The following is a 12,689-nucleotide window of genomic DNA, read 5'->3' as shown; positions in this document are numbered from 1 at the left end:
TTACATCAGCAATCGATCATTTATCAGGAATTTATGCTACTAAACTGCACATCCTCTTTTTTTTTCGAATGACCAAAGAGGGCTACCTGCCCAAAACATACTTGGTAATTCTTATGCCTCAAACTGTATTAATAGTTTTCTACGACAAAATGGACTTATTCTTAAAGATATTTACCAAGCATTTAAGCAAGATTTTTACAACGGTTTCCTTAGGAAAACTACGAAAAATAATAAAAGTTTTGTGAATGTGAAAAGTGTTGGAAAGATATTATACTAATTTTAATGCATTTCTGTGATAAACTATAAATTAATGTGTTATGATACATTGGAGATGATAGCTACATTTTTTCTTACCTTCAAATGAAGAAAAATAATTTCTTCACATACAGGAAAATGAAGTAATTTTTGAAAATCATTAGATATACGCAAAATATGTAAATTTAAAATTACTAATTAAACAAAGAGGGGAAGTCATTGTATAAACTAATTGCCATAGCGATTTCATATAAAACTCCCTTTTACAAGAAAGAGACGGGCAATAATATTGGAAAGCTGATGAAATATACATAGTATATTAAGTTTAGTCCCAAGTTTATAACGGTAAAAAATATTGATGCTACGAAAAAAATTTTGGTATTGGTGTTCGAATCAACTAATTAGTCTATTTCCGGTTGTCTGTCTGTCGTCTGTCTGTCCGTCTGTCATCACGATTACTCAAAAACGAAAAGATATATCAAGCTGAAATTTTGATAGCGGGCTGAGAACGTAAAAAGTGTGGTCAAGTTCCTAAATGAGCAACATAGGTCAATTGCGTCTTGTAAACCGTTAGAGATAGAACAAAAGTTTAAATGTAAAAAAATAAACAACTTTTGTTCGAAACATTTTTTCGTAAACATTACTATTTACCCGTGAGAGCGCAAATTATGCGCCAATTGTAGGGAATCTATTTTATGGCTATATCAGACATCAATACTATCTATACATGGTATTTCAACAATTAACTCAGTCAATTGTTTGTTTTCACTTGTTTTAATTAATTTAAATTTTATTTTCAAAGTCTATAATGGTATTAAGTCTAGTAATTTGTATTGTGTAATGTGCCAAATTCAGTAGCAGAAACCAATAACCTTTCTTGGTAAAGAATATCTCCTTTGTAATGAGAGTTACATTTGAATAATGTTATTCCAGTTTTGATCAATATATTTCCAGTATTTTCAGTTGATCATATAAATTTCTAAATAAAAGATGGTCTCAAAACATTAAAATAATAGAAACAGGATGATAAAGAGGATAAACTCTAAGAAATAAGCTCCCTTGCAAATTTTTAATCTGATGGAATTTTAACGAGATCATCTTTGTGAGCCATGTCTGTTCAACAGACGTTGGCGATCATGAATTCGTATATTCCATGTTCCGATTTTCAATATAATTGGTTTGTTTTTTTGTTTCCATGATATTTTAATGAGATAGGATTTCTTTAACTATTGCTTGTGATTTTGATGATTTCTTGATGATTATTAGTCAAATTGAAATTTGTTTAATAGAAAAGTTGAAAAACATAAAAGTTTCTACAATTTATATTCTGAACTTTTTTCAATTTTCATTTGAGACATCCTATTTGTACCAAAAATGATTTTTCCTCACTGCATCCTGTTCTGTATATATGGTATCTATACCTTGGTCTGAAAAACACATCCAGCGTAAATTTTATCAAGTGCACTTTTAAAAAATAAAAAGATTTGAACTTTAAACATAAAGCTTACAGGTTACTACCACCTATGTGTATTATATAATGTACAGGTATATAAAATACAGAGGTCTATATAATATTCACTCTTATTGTGAAGTTCATACTCATACACTTCAGAAAACATCATAAGATTCTGTACGGCTTCTTATATTACACAACATCATAAAAAAGTGTATAACGATATAGTGCAAAATTACATGGGTTATATTATACAGAAAAAACATATTTCATTTCCTACTATAGCACCATTATATAGTTCTTTCTTTGTGAAAAAAAAATTGGTATTTTTACAGTGTCTGGTATCACTTTTTAAGGTCTGTAGGTTTATTATCTTGGTCTGATCATCAAATTTATTTTTATAGAAGAAATTCAATTATTCAAACAAACAATAATTGGGAAAATAAATAAAACCAAGACTGTGAAAGATCTTATATCACTTCCAAGGGAATCTATTAGCAAAGTAGTTGCGGCTATTACAGGACACTGGTTGTGCGGTAAATATGCTGAACGCCTAGGACTGGTAGTGTATCACGATTACTGCAGGAGCTGTCATAGTGGTGAGCAGAAGGAGACAATGTCTCATCTTCTCTGTCATTGCCCAGCTCTTGCAATGAGAATGTCCCACGTCAGGACAGCCACTCTAACCTAACCTAGCCTATGCAATTAGGCAATTATAGCTGAAATATTTCTAAGGATAATCTTTTAATCACATACTTCGAACTTTCTAATCCAAAAAACTGCAAATTTTTTTTAAATCTATTACGATCATTGCCACTTTTTTTCTTAATTATGTACAAGTTAAGCTGTTATAGCCGTGTTTATCAACAGTTGTCAACCATGTCCTTAAATCAAAGTGGCTTAGATATCTGAATATATTGAATGCAATTCAGATACTTGTCCTAGGACATTATGAGATTCCATTTTGTGATCAATTTTTAAATCGCACCTCATACATTAAAATCGAAAAAATATATTTTTTTATGTTTAATTGATGTAGAGAGTTCAAAAAAAATTGGCTCCAGTAGACGTTGCTGAATGCTAAATAAGCTATTAATGCCATGTCTTCTCTCTATAAAACACGTCTTCTCTCTATAAAAAAATATTGACCCAATATATTTTGTTAATGCCTTTTTATTATAAGTAATGCGTTAAATTTGTGCCGAAATAAACATCACTAAATAGGGTTGTCCAAGCTTTAAAAGCAGGCTTTTATCAAATGATAGATAACGTTAAAATAAATACCATTTCGGAAAAAATAAAAATGACAATGACAAAATGACAACAACAATATCCTTATAGCTGGGAAAGCGTAAACTTCCAAACAGTTCAATTAGTTAAGGAGCGTCAATCCCACAAACTGATATACCGGCTGACATGACAAGCGGATCAAGTCGATTTATTTTATTTTTACTCCTGGAAAGTTTAAAGCTCCAACCATTGGTATCTTATGTACTACAGTTCATACACCACTTAAATTTTTAGTACTTCTTTTAGTAATATCAGTAAAATTTAATTTGAAAAAATAAATGGATAAATTTTTTTTTTTTTTTTATAAACTATACTCTCTTTTCTTTGATTAACTAATTAAATTACTTTAAATATCATATTAAAAACGGTTTATTTTGCTTTGTACAAATTCTCATAGCTAATAAAAATAGTAAAATAGTTCATTTCAATGAGTATTATATTATATATCCATCTTGTAAGTAAAACCTAGAGAAAGTAAATGTTAAGTACATGGCATTAAAAACGATCCAAAACGAAACGATCCCAAAAATTGGAATAGAAGTCACAAATTCTGTACACGAAAAAACGACCTGGATAAAAATTGTTGGATTTTAAATGATAAACTTAATTAAGGATCTTAAATTTGATTTTGATCGTTTATTCAATTTTGAACCTAATTTTGATTATGGATTCTGAAAGTGCGATTTGAAAGTTTACATAGAATAATGCATCCCTAGATCTGCAAGATCTCGATTTAAACTCAAAATATTATAATTTGCATACTTTACTACCCTACTTTTTCGTAATTCGAATATATCATAACAAAGTCGTGGTCATTATTATAAAAAAAGATCAATTATAGGAAATTTATACTGAACCAGAAATTGAAGTCGAAATAATAAAAAGTGTAGTGATTTGACTTATAAACTGACCTTTATATACGAGATATATGACCTTTACATATATTTCTAAGTAAAAATGCACGCTTTTTAAGAATCCACGGGTAAAATTAGAGACTGATATTTGAAAATTTCAAGTAAATCTTGAAAACCATCAAATCCAAGATGAGATAATCATTAAGCTTGTATTTTTTTAAATCCAACAATTTTTTTATAGATATTTTTTTATTTCTGTTTTCTGCTCCACTAAAATTTCTAATTATCCAAAATTATTAGGTTATTTTTACAAGTACATGAACATGGAAATTAAAAATGAGTGATTTCATCTTCCTAAATTGATTGACATGAATAAATCATTACATTCAAATAAAATACAAAAATATCATTAAAAATTAAATTCAGAAAATTCTATTAACAATAATTTTATACGTGCAAGTTGTTAAAAATAATATTTTTATCAATATATATCAAATCTTTCTTAAAGTGGAAAAACAATTCCGGAAAATTATTTTACGTTTAACAAAATCCTCTTCATGCATATAACTAACGTTGATCGTAAATATATAGAGCGTAAAGTATATGATTGCAGAATATGGCATAGAATGTATATATAAACGCGGCAGGTGGTTCGTAAATTTAAGCTGTTTCCTCTGATTAATTCTACCATCCCTCCGTTCTATATAAACTTATATCACAATTTTCATTCTGTTATAGGTTTAAGTAACCACTGAGTATCGAACATTTATAACGAATATAAACCAAACTTTATAGACGTGTGCGGCACACAATTTATTGAATTCCTTTTGAAAATACCTTTGGTGATTTAGGTGTAATAAAAGTTATATAAATACAAATGGTATACACCGCTTATAAAATTTTTACTTTTTTGGTATGATTCTAATTATACTATAGGTCATGATATTAATGAAAGTACTTCGTTAGCCAATGTTCTATTTTCGTTTTTAATACCGACATTTACTAAGCGTGGCTTAGCTATCATAAGGCTAAGTGGTAAGGTGCACCAGGGCCTCGAAGCTCAGAGGGACATCTAAGCGTTAAAAAGAAAGGAGCAGTCAGCTCCCGAAGCTAGCGTTGTTCAAAAGAATTTTTTTTTCTTTGTGATGTTAAATGAACAATAACAAAAACAGAACTCCTGTTTCTGTAATTTTCACATGATAATTGCTCTATATGATTACAGGGTGGATTATTTTAATCAATGATGACTAATGGCTCGTTTTGTAGTAAACCAATCAAAAAATAACAAAAACTGCAGAATTTGATGGAGGATGATATCATGTTCTGACATCAGATTGGACCTAGTTCTTCGAGTTGCTTTAATAGCCAATTTAGATTCATGCTCTAAAACTTTTGTTAGAGTAATTTTTGGATTTGTTAACTACAAAAGGAGCTATTAGCCATTATAGATTAAGGTGACCCACCTTGTATATTATTTACTCTCTATTTCGATCAAACTTTTTATAATTTCTAATCTGCATATTTAATAAATACTTTTGTTTCAGCTGAATTTAATAACCCCCAGGAAATACAATGAATCTTCTGAACAAGGTTCGTCAAATTTCAATTACAGGCAATAATAACTGTCTTCGGGAGAATATATATCTGTAATATTTACCTGTCGGAAGGGGGGTTTTATGGATCTGTTAGCAACACTTTACTCAATAGAGCTAATAAAAGTTTTCGTTCGGTTTTAACCACAATAAATGATGAAAATTTTTATTTTTGCACACCTCTTTGTGTGCGAAATTCTCATTGAATAGTTTATTTAAATTGATTAAACGTCTTGCTGAACTTTGACCTCCTATATCTCAAAGATATGTGTTCATGGAATTTTTTGGTAGAATTGACTAATTAATTCACTCATCTAGAATGGGCAATTCGCAGGAATTTCCATCTAATTATACTTATTTTAATATTTCTAGAGCTATTGTAAGAAACAACTTGATCATACCGTCGCGTCGTGATCTACGATATGATTTCAAATGCCTGAAAAAGCTCAGAATACACAAAAGAAAAACATTTTGTGCATGTTAATAATAACATGTATACAATACAACTAAACTTTAACAATAATGTAACACTAAACATTTTGACATGTTGGGGTTTTCTCACGGGGTGATTTTACATATACGCAACACATATTACGTCATATTATTATAAAAGGTAGTAGTTTACCCATTCGTATTGTATGCATAGAAGACACAGCATGGAGGTAGATACAAGAATCTATAAACTCTCTTAAGGCTTAAACAATTTAACTTTTCTTTTGTAACTTCCATAAATTCAAGGAAATGATGGAAAATACAAAGTGGCACAAAAGTCACGCACACACAAAAGAAAATCTTATTTATTTTCTTTATTCTCTCGTAATAGTCGTACTATCTAAACGACTGATGGTATGAAGCCAAAAAGGAATATAGTTTTTTCCCTTAAAAAGGAAACCTTATAGCCGTCCTACTTATTTGTTTTTGGCGTCGCATATTTTTAGGTTCGAACCGAGAAATGCGGATCCGGCCTTTCAAGAGACATCTCCCAATAGCCAATAAAGCAAATTCTTACAAAAACTTTCTTTTTTAATCGAATACTAAAAATAAACTTGTTTGGTACGATTTTCTAGTCTTAGCTTTAAAGAGTACACCTTGTGATTTGTTTTTTCAACGATTTTATTTTAATTTGTTTGATGATTGTTTGATTTGATATTGACACTCAAAATTTCAAATGCGCTTTTCATGAAATCTCTTTTTTAAGAGTTGATCAATTGGATCCTTCAATTTTCAAACGAGAGAATTCAAATTTTAACTATAAAATCTTAAGTCAAAAAACTAAAATCATTTATTTGTAGAAATTTATCACAATTTCAATTTGTGCGGCACTTTTATGCTGCCCTGTAATACAATTCTCGAGTCAGTTGGAAAATAATTATTGTTAAACAAAAACATTTCAAAACAAGCTATAAACAAACGTGTAGGTAGAGCCTTGTGCATTTAACGATATATGTTTAGATTCATTGTCACAAATTTATTAGGAAAATATTTCTCTTATAAACAAATTTTAATAGTTCCTGTTTTCTTAGAATACAGTTTTCTACTTTCTGAAATGAATAATTGAGAATTGTTTATGATTAGAGGTCTTGCTGAGAGGAATAATGGAATTATGAAAAATTTGGTATGGGAATGACGTAAACGTCGGCTACCTGCTGTCCATAACTTCCGTGTAAGAAAAATACCCACCTACCAAAACTTGAGACTCTCAATCAACTAAGTACTTACCACAACCAATTTTCTGAGTCATTTTAAATTGACATAATATTAACGTTATTCGATTTACAAATTCCCTTCAGCTGAGTATCTCATTGATGTTTGGGAATTGCCTTAATTTTCAAATACAACATACAAAAAGCTCGTTAAAGATCATTTTCTGATTTCGTCATTTTTTAGAATGAAAAATTTTATAAATTTCATCACTTAAAATCAATTTTGATGAAACGAAATAATTGGAAAAATGAAATAAAGGCGAATTTGTGCATATTGCATAGCACCCAAATATTTCATAATACAGTACAGTTGTTCAACTGTACCACTAGCTACTGTGTTCATTATGGACCGCCGTAGTCTATTATGGACCCAAAGATTTTTTCTATATTATCGATGCTCAAGCATTCGTTTATTTGCAGATTTATTGCTTAAAGTGGGTTAATGAAAGAAAGAAACTGTATAGACTTCGATATTATTTCCTATTCATTTAATCAAATGTCAATTATTGATGTCACGCGCTATGCACAAAAGATTGCCTTGATGATAAGCCTTGACTACATCTTCATCATCGGGTAACCTGACATAACTAACTTTCAAATTTTACTTTATTCAATTTCTACTAGCAGTAAAAGAAGTTATCTGGATCCACAGTGATAAAGAATGCTTTCAAGATTTGTGATAAAGATTTAGCTTTCGAATCACCACACGCATTTGAACACCAAAATGCATTTGATTGTCAATACCATAGATTCGAAAGATGAAAGTAAACTTAAAAAAATTAATGAAATATACTCATCGATAATTTTGATCACCTTAAAAATAAATTTTATATATAATGGATTTTAAATTCTATTTGACAAGTGAAACTAACAATAAATTTTAATTGTTATTAATTTTATAACATTCGAAAATATTGTATTTCAAAAAAAAAAAAAATCAGAAAATAAAAATATTTAAAAAAGTATCAAATTCCAAGTACACAACATTATTAAAATAAATATCAAAAATAAATAAATTGTGTTATAAAAATGAATTAAATATAAAAATTATTTTTTATATTGCATTTATAAAATAACATAAAAATGTGATAATTATTATTATTATTATTATATTATTAAATATATGTGAGAAAAATAACAATAGTACTTATTCGAATTGTGAACAAATTTTGAACAATAAAACGATAAAATGTAACAAAATATTGTAGCAGATAGAAGAAATATACTCTAGAATTGGGGCGAAAGTTATACAGAACAAGTCGTGGTGGATAATACCCCATTAAAATATTAGTTAAACCTATAACTTTCTTATTAAGGTGTACCTTGTTTTAGAATTTTTGGGAACCTTTTAACTAGTGGTTTTATGAAACATTCTAGAAAAGCAAAAAAAAATTCCAGAAAATACTTAATTTTCGCAGTAGGTATTTTCAATAAGTAGTTTTTTTGCTCATTCAATCAAATGAAAAAAAAACAACTATCTTGTAAACCGTTAGAGATAGAACAAAAGTTTTTTGTAAAAGTTATTTCTATTAAAAAAAAAAACAACTTTTATTTGAAATATTTTTTTCTAAACATCCTTTTTTACCCGTGAAGGAGTCTCGAAAATACTTTCAAAAAATTTCGAAAATTTCGAAGTTTTTGGCAGTATTTTCTGGAATGTGCTTTGTTTTCTAACCACCAAAGAAGTTTTTCCTAAGTTGCGCCCTTACGGATAAACAGTGATTTTTACGGAAGAATGATTCAAATAAAAGTTGTTACTTTTTTTGTTAGAAACAACTTTTACATTTAAACTTTTGTTCTATCTCTAACGGTTTACAAGATGGATACTTTTTCATTTTTAGAATGAACGAGCAAAAAAAATTCCCTGTTAAAATTGGTATATCTCGGTCAACTTTGTAGCTAAAAAGCCGAAAAAAACGAAAATGTGCACAAATACTTCAGCTAGAACTTTTAATTGAACCTTTTTTTTGCATAGTTTATTTGTAATTTGTAAAAAAATGACTAAAACCCCCAATCGACCCCTGTTAGGTACGCCCCTGTGGGGTCGACTTTTTTTACGAAGTGTTTACAACCTAATAAACAATTGTGAAAAATTTCAAGGATGCATTAATTTTTCTTTTTAGATATTTAGTTTTATTGTACTATTATTTTTTGAAACTATTGAATATATTAATATTTAAAGATGAAGGTCTGCTGTTGTAACTTATAACATACAAACGAATAGTAGATTTATATACGTAATGACATCAGAGCTTTTTGTACTTCGATCTTCAGGGTGAAGACAATAAGTTTCTATCAAAAAGTAAAAAAAAAAACGGCAATATGAGAAATACACTACGTTATTTTTTTTGTACAGAGTTTATGTTATGTTGTTACCCTTGTGAATAGTTATACACAAAACAATTCTTAAAAGCTCGCGTCGTAACACAATAATACATTCAAGAGATGGAGATGTGGCTGGGGTTTTCTATATATTCCATTTAGTAAAATATATAACAATAGCGAAAAACGGGCGGGCGTTCTTGTACACAAAAGAATTGTATCACACAATATATAGTTACAGAAAGAGAAGTATTTTAAAATACAATAAATTTAATCTTATTATAAAATATGTCATTTTATTTCATTCAATTCATAATTCCGGTTTGATGGAGAAAAAAACATATCTTTATCATTTAATGAAACACACCTGCTTTGATAGACAATTCATATAACATTCATGTCATACGACTTGCCTATATTGAATAAAAAAAGAATTTTAAATAGGGAGTTTTTATTAAAAATATTTTTTGTTTATTCACTTGTCATTTTTTTTCATTTCCTCTTTAACATATCTGTGGTATTTTTTAGGAATAGAATTTTTTATGACTGAGTAATGGTTAATACAAATATACATTCTGTTTTGGGCAAAACTGTACTTTTTTAAATACCCCGGCGATTATTTCGGGACGTTGACGTCCAAAAGGTTCACATTAGACAATTTATTATTGAATTTAATGAGTTTATGTACTTTCCGGGTTAGGATAGAGATGGAGGAGAACTAGGTATAGCTTTTTCTAAACTTATTTCAAAGGATAAATTTCATTTTTCTTAAAATTGTAAGATCAATAAATGCTAATTTTAAAGTTTGCAGAGGAGAAGGATAAAGCTACGTTCATTTAAAAGTAAAATTCATTTTATGAAGCAACGAGGTTCCTCAGACCTTAGTTTCTTCTTAACAGCATTTGATATTTTTTCGATTTGATCGAAAGGCTATTTCGACTTCTATGTAAAATTTTCACGATTATCATAAAAAAATAATTTTTATTGGGACTGTCACAATAATTGTGACTTATTTTGAGCGAAAATAAAAATGATAACAATTATAACACTTGTAAAATAATTTCATATTACGTCCATTCAGTTTAGGTTTCACAAATTACAAACTATATCTAATATCATTGTTTCCTATGGTATATAATATACACTAAACTTAATACATTACTATCATGTCAATTGCATACATTCGATAGAAAAGTTACTAAAGTGTAAGAAAGTACAAAAGAAAAATAAAAATTATTTTTGTTATTTATTTGTTTATTCTTTCTAACAATAGATCGATTTAGTAGTTTTATGGACAAACACTTGGTTATGTCATATAATAAATGATGATATTACATTATTACACGAAATGTACGTAAGAAAAATACTCTCAGTTGTTGTACAGTATAAATTGTACACAAAATTATAATGTCTCGAGATATTGTGTCAGATTTTTCTTGATTTCTACTTCATTTCGTGATACAACAAATAACTTCATATCAGATTCTTATTTTTCTGAAATTCGTAGATAGATTCGTACATACCTCCCGAATGAACCCATATATCAAATTCTTATTTTTCTGAAATTCGTAGAAAATAACATACCTACCGAATGAACCCGTATATCAAATTCTTATTTTTCTGAAATTCGTAGATAATAACAAAGCTCAAGAATAAACCCGTAATACACAGGCGGTTCAAACTAAAATAAGACTTCTTGTGAAAATTGTAAGTTACTATATAGCTACTAATAGAGAGTGCTGTTGCCCTTTTAAATAGGTTAAACAGAAATGATTATAATTTTTATTTCAAAACAAGCAATATATTTATTTTTTAAGGATGATGAAATTAAAACAAAATTCATCATCATAAGGTACAAATAATTTCAACCCTAAATTACATAGAAAAACTTTTGCTCGGAAAAAGCTCATAACAAAATACTTAAATAATAATATAGATTTTTATATCATGCTTATAAATATAGTCCCAGGTTTATAACGCTTACCAAAATTAACGTTAAAATATTGGTACTGAGTATAATATCACCTAATCAGTCCCTTACCCGGTAAACCGTCTATTTGTGTGCACGCGTACGTTAGCTAGCACACTCACGCCGTTCAGCAAATCTGAGATTATAATTTTACTTTGTTATTAGCCCTAACACAGTTTCCTGTTTGAATTTAATTTCAAAATACCACTCAGCATGTGAAGTTTCCATACCCATGTCGCAAGCGACTTGGTTGAACGATCATCGTTGGTTCCAATTTTCCAAGTGAAAACTTGAAACCTACCTCACGCTCAGAAAACCTCACTGCAGCTCCTCATCGTGGTTACATTGACTCTACAATTGAGTAGAGATAATGTGAAGACATACTACAGAAATGATCCTGTGAAGTATGATCTTAATGAAAATTGCCTTTCAATAAGTATTTATACCTTTCTCTTCAACATACTGCAAGCGAGAGTATCATAAATTCATTACTTTGGAGTATATTTTTAGATATTTCAAATAAATAAGATCAATATATTTTAGAGTTAAATTATGTAATCATATGCTAACTCTTAAATTGGCTCAAAATCGTAAACACAAGTATATCATATTCCTTTAAAAAATTGAAAATGTGTAATCATATTTTGAATTAATAATATATTTTACATGACATGATACATATAAGCATATCTAAATCTGAAGTATGGAATTTTTTTTTATTTAATATTATAGACACAAAGTCACTAGCTACTAATTTCACATACAATTTTTAATTCATATTCATAATAAATAACTTTTTTATATTTTTTTCTGAGATAACTTTAATAAAGCATCATTTCAAAAGTAATTATACATTTGTTCATATTTTCTCTTTTATAGGTATAATAAAATTTTTTGTATAAAAAACCTACTCAATATGAATAATTAAAAAAAAAATAAAAATAAACATAACCTTTACTATCAAAAATAAGTCTGGATTTTGTTCATTCATTAAATAATTACAAATTAGCTATTCATATAGTACTTTGAAAATTACTAACTTATGTCGGCATAGTTTTTAAATGATTATAACACGTAAAGCTACTATTAAAAGTCATCGAGACATTTTCGATGAAATTTTAATTTTTTAAACAAAGTTTCGTAGTTTCGTGGGGGAATTTAGAATATTGTAAATTTATGTTAAATAGATTTGTAAAACATGAAGAATCGATCGATTAATTACAATTGTTGGATTGGAGAAAATATATTAAA

General features: G+C 28.4%; 1 non-coding gene across 1 annotated transcript; it reads right to left on the bottom strand.

The window, feature by feature from the left end:
- Nucleotides 1-11,641: 11,641 nt before the first annotated feature.
- LOC123299384 lies at nucleotides 11,642-11,852 on the bottom strand. Its single transcript, XR_006535323.1, has one exon. It is a non-coding gene; the product is annotated as a small nucleolar RNA U3 (small nucleolar RNA).
- Nucleotides 11,853-12,689: the final 837 nt, after the last annotated feature.

The sequence above is a fragment of the Chrysoperla carnea genome, chromosome 4 (genome assembly GCF_905475395.1).
Source record: "Chrysoperla carnea chromosome 4, inChrCarn1.1, whole genome shotgun sequence".
In the NCBI taxonomy this organism is placed as follows: Eukaryota; Metazoa; Arthropoda; class Insecta; order Neuroptera; family Chrysopidae; genus Chrysoperla; species Chrysoperla carnea.
The sequence above is the reverse complement of the archived record's forward strand: the minus strand, read 5'-3'. Positions and strand labels throughout refer to the sequence as shown.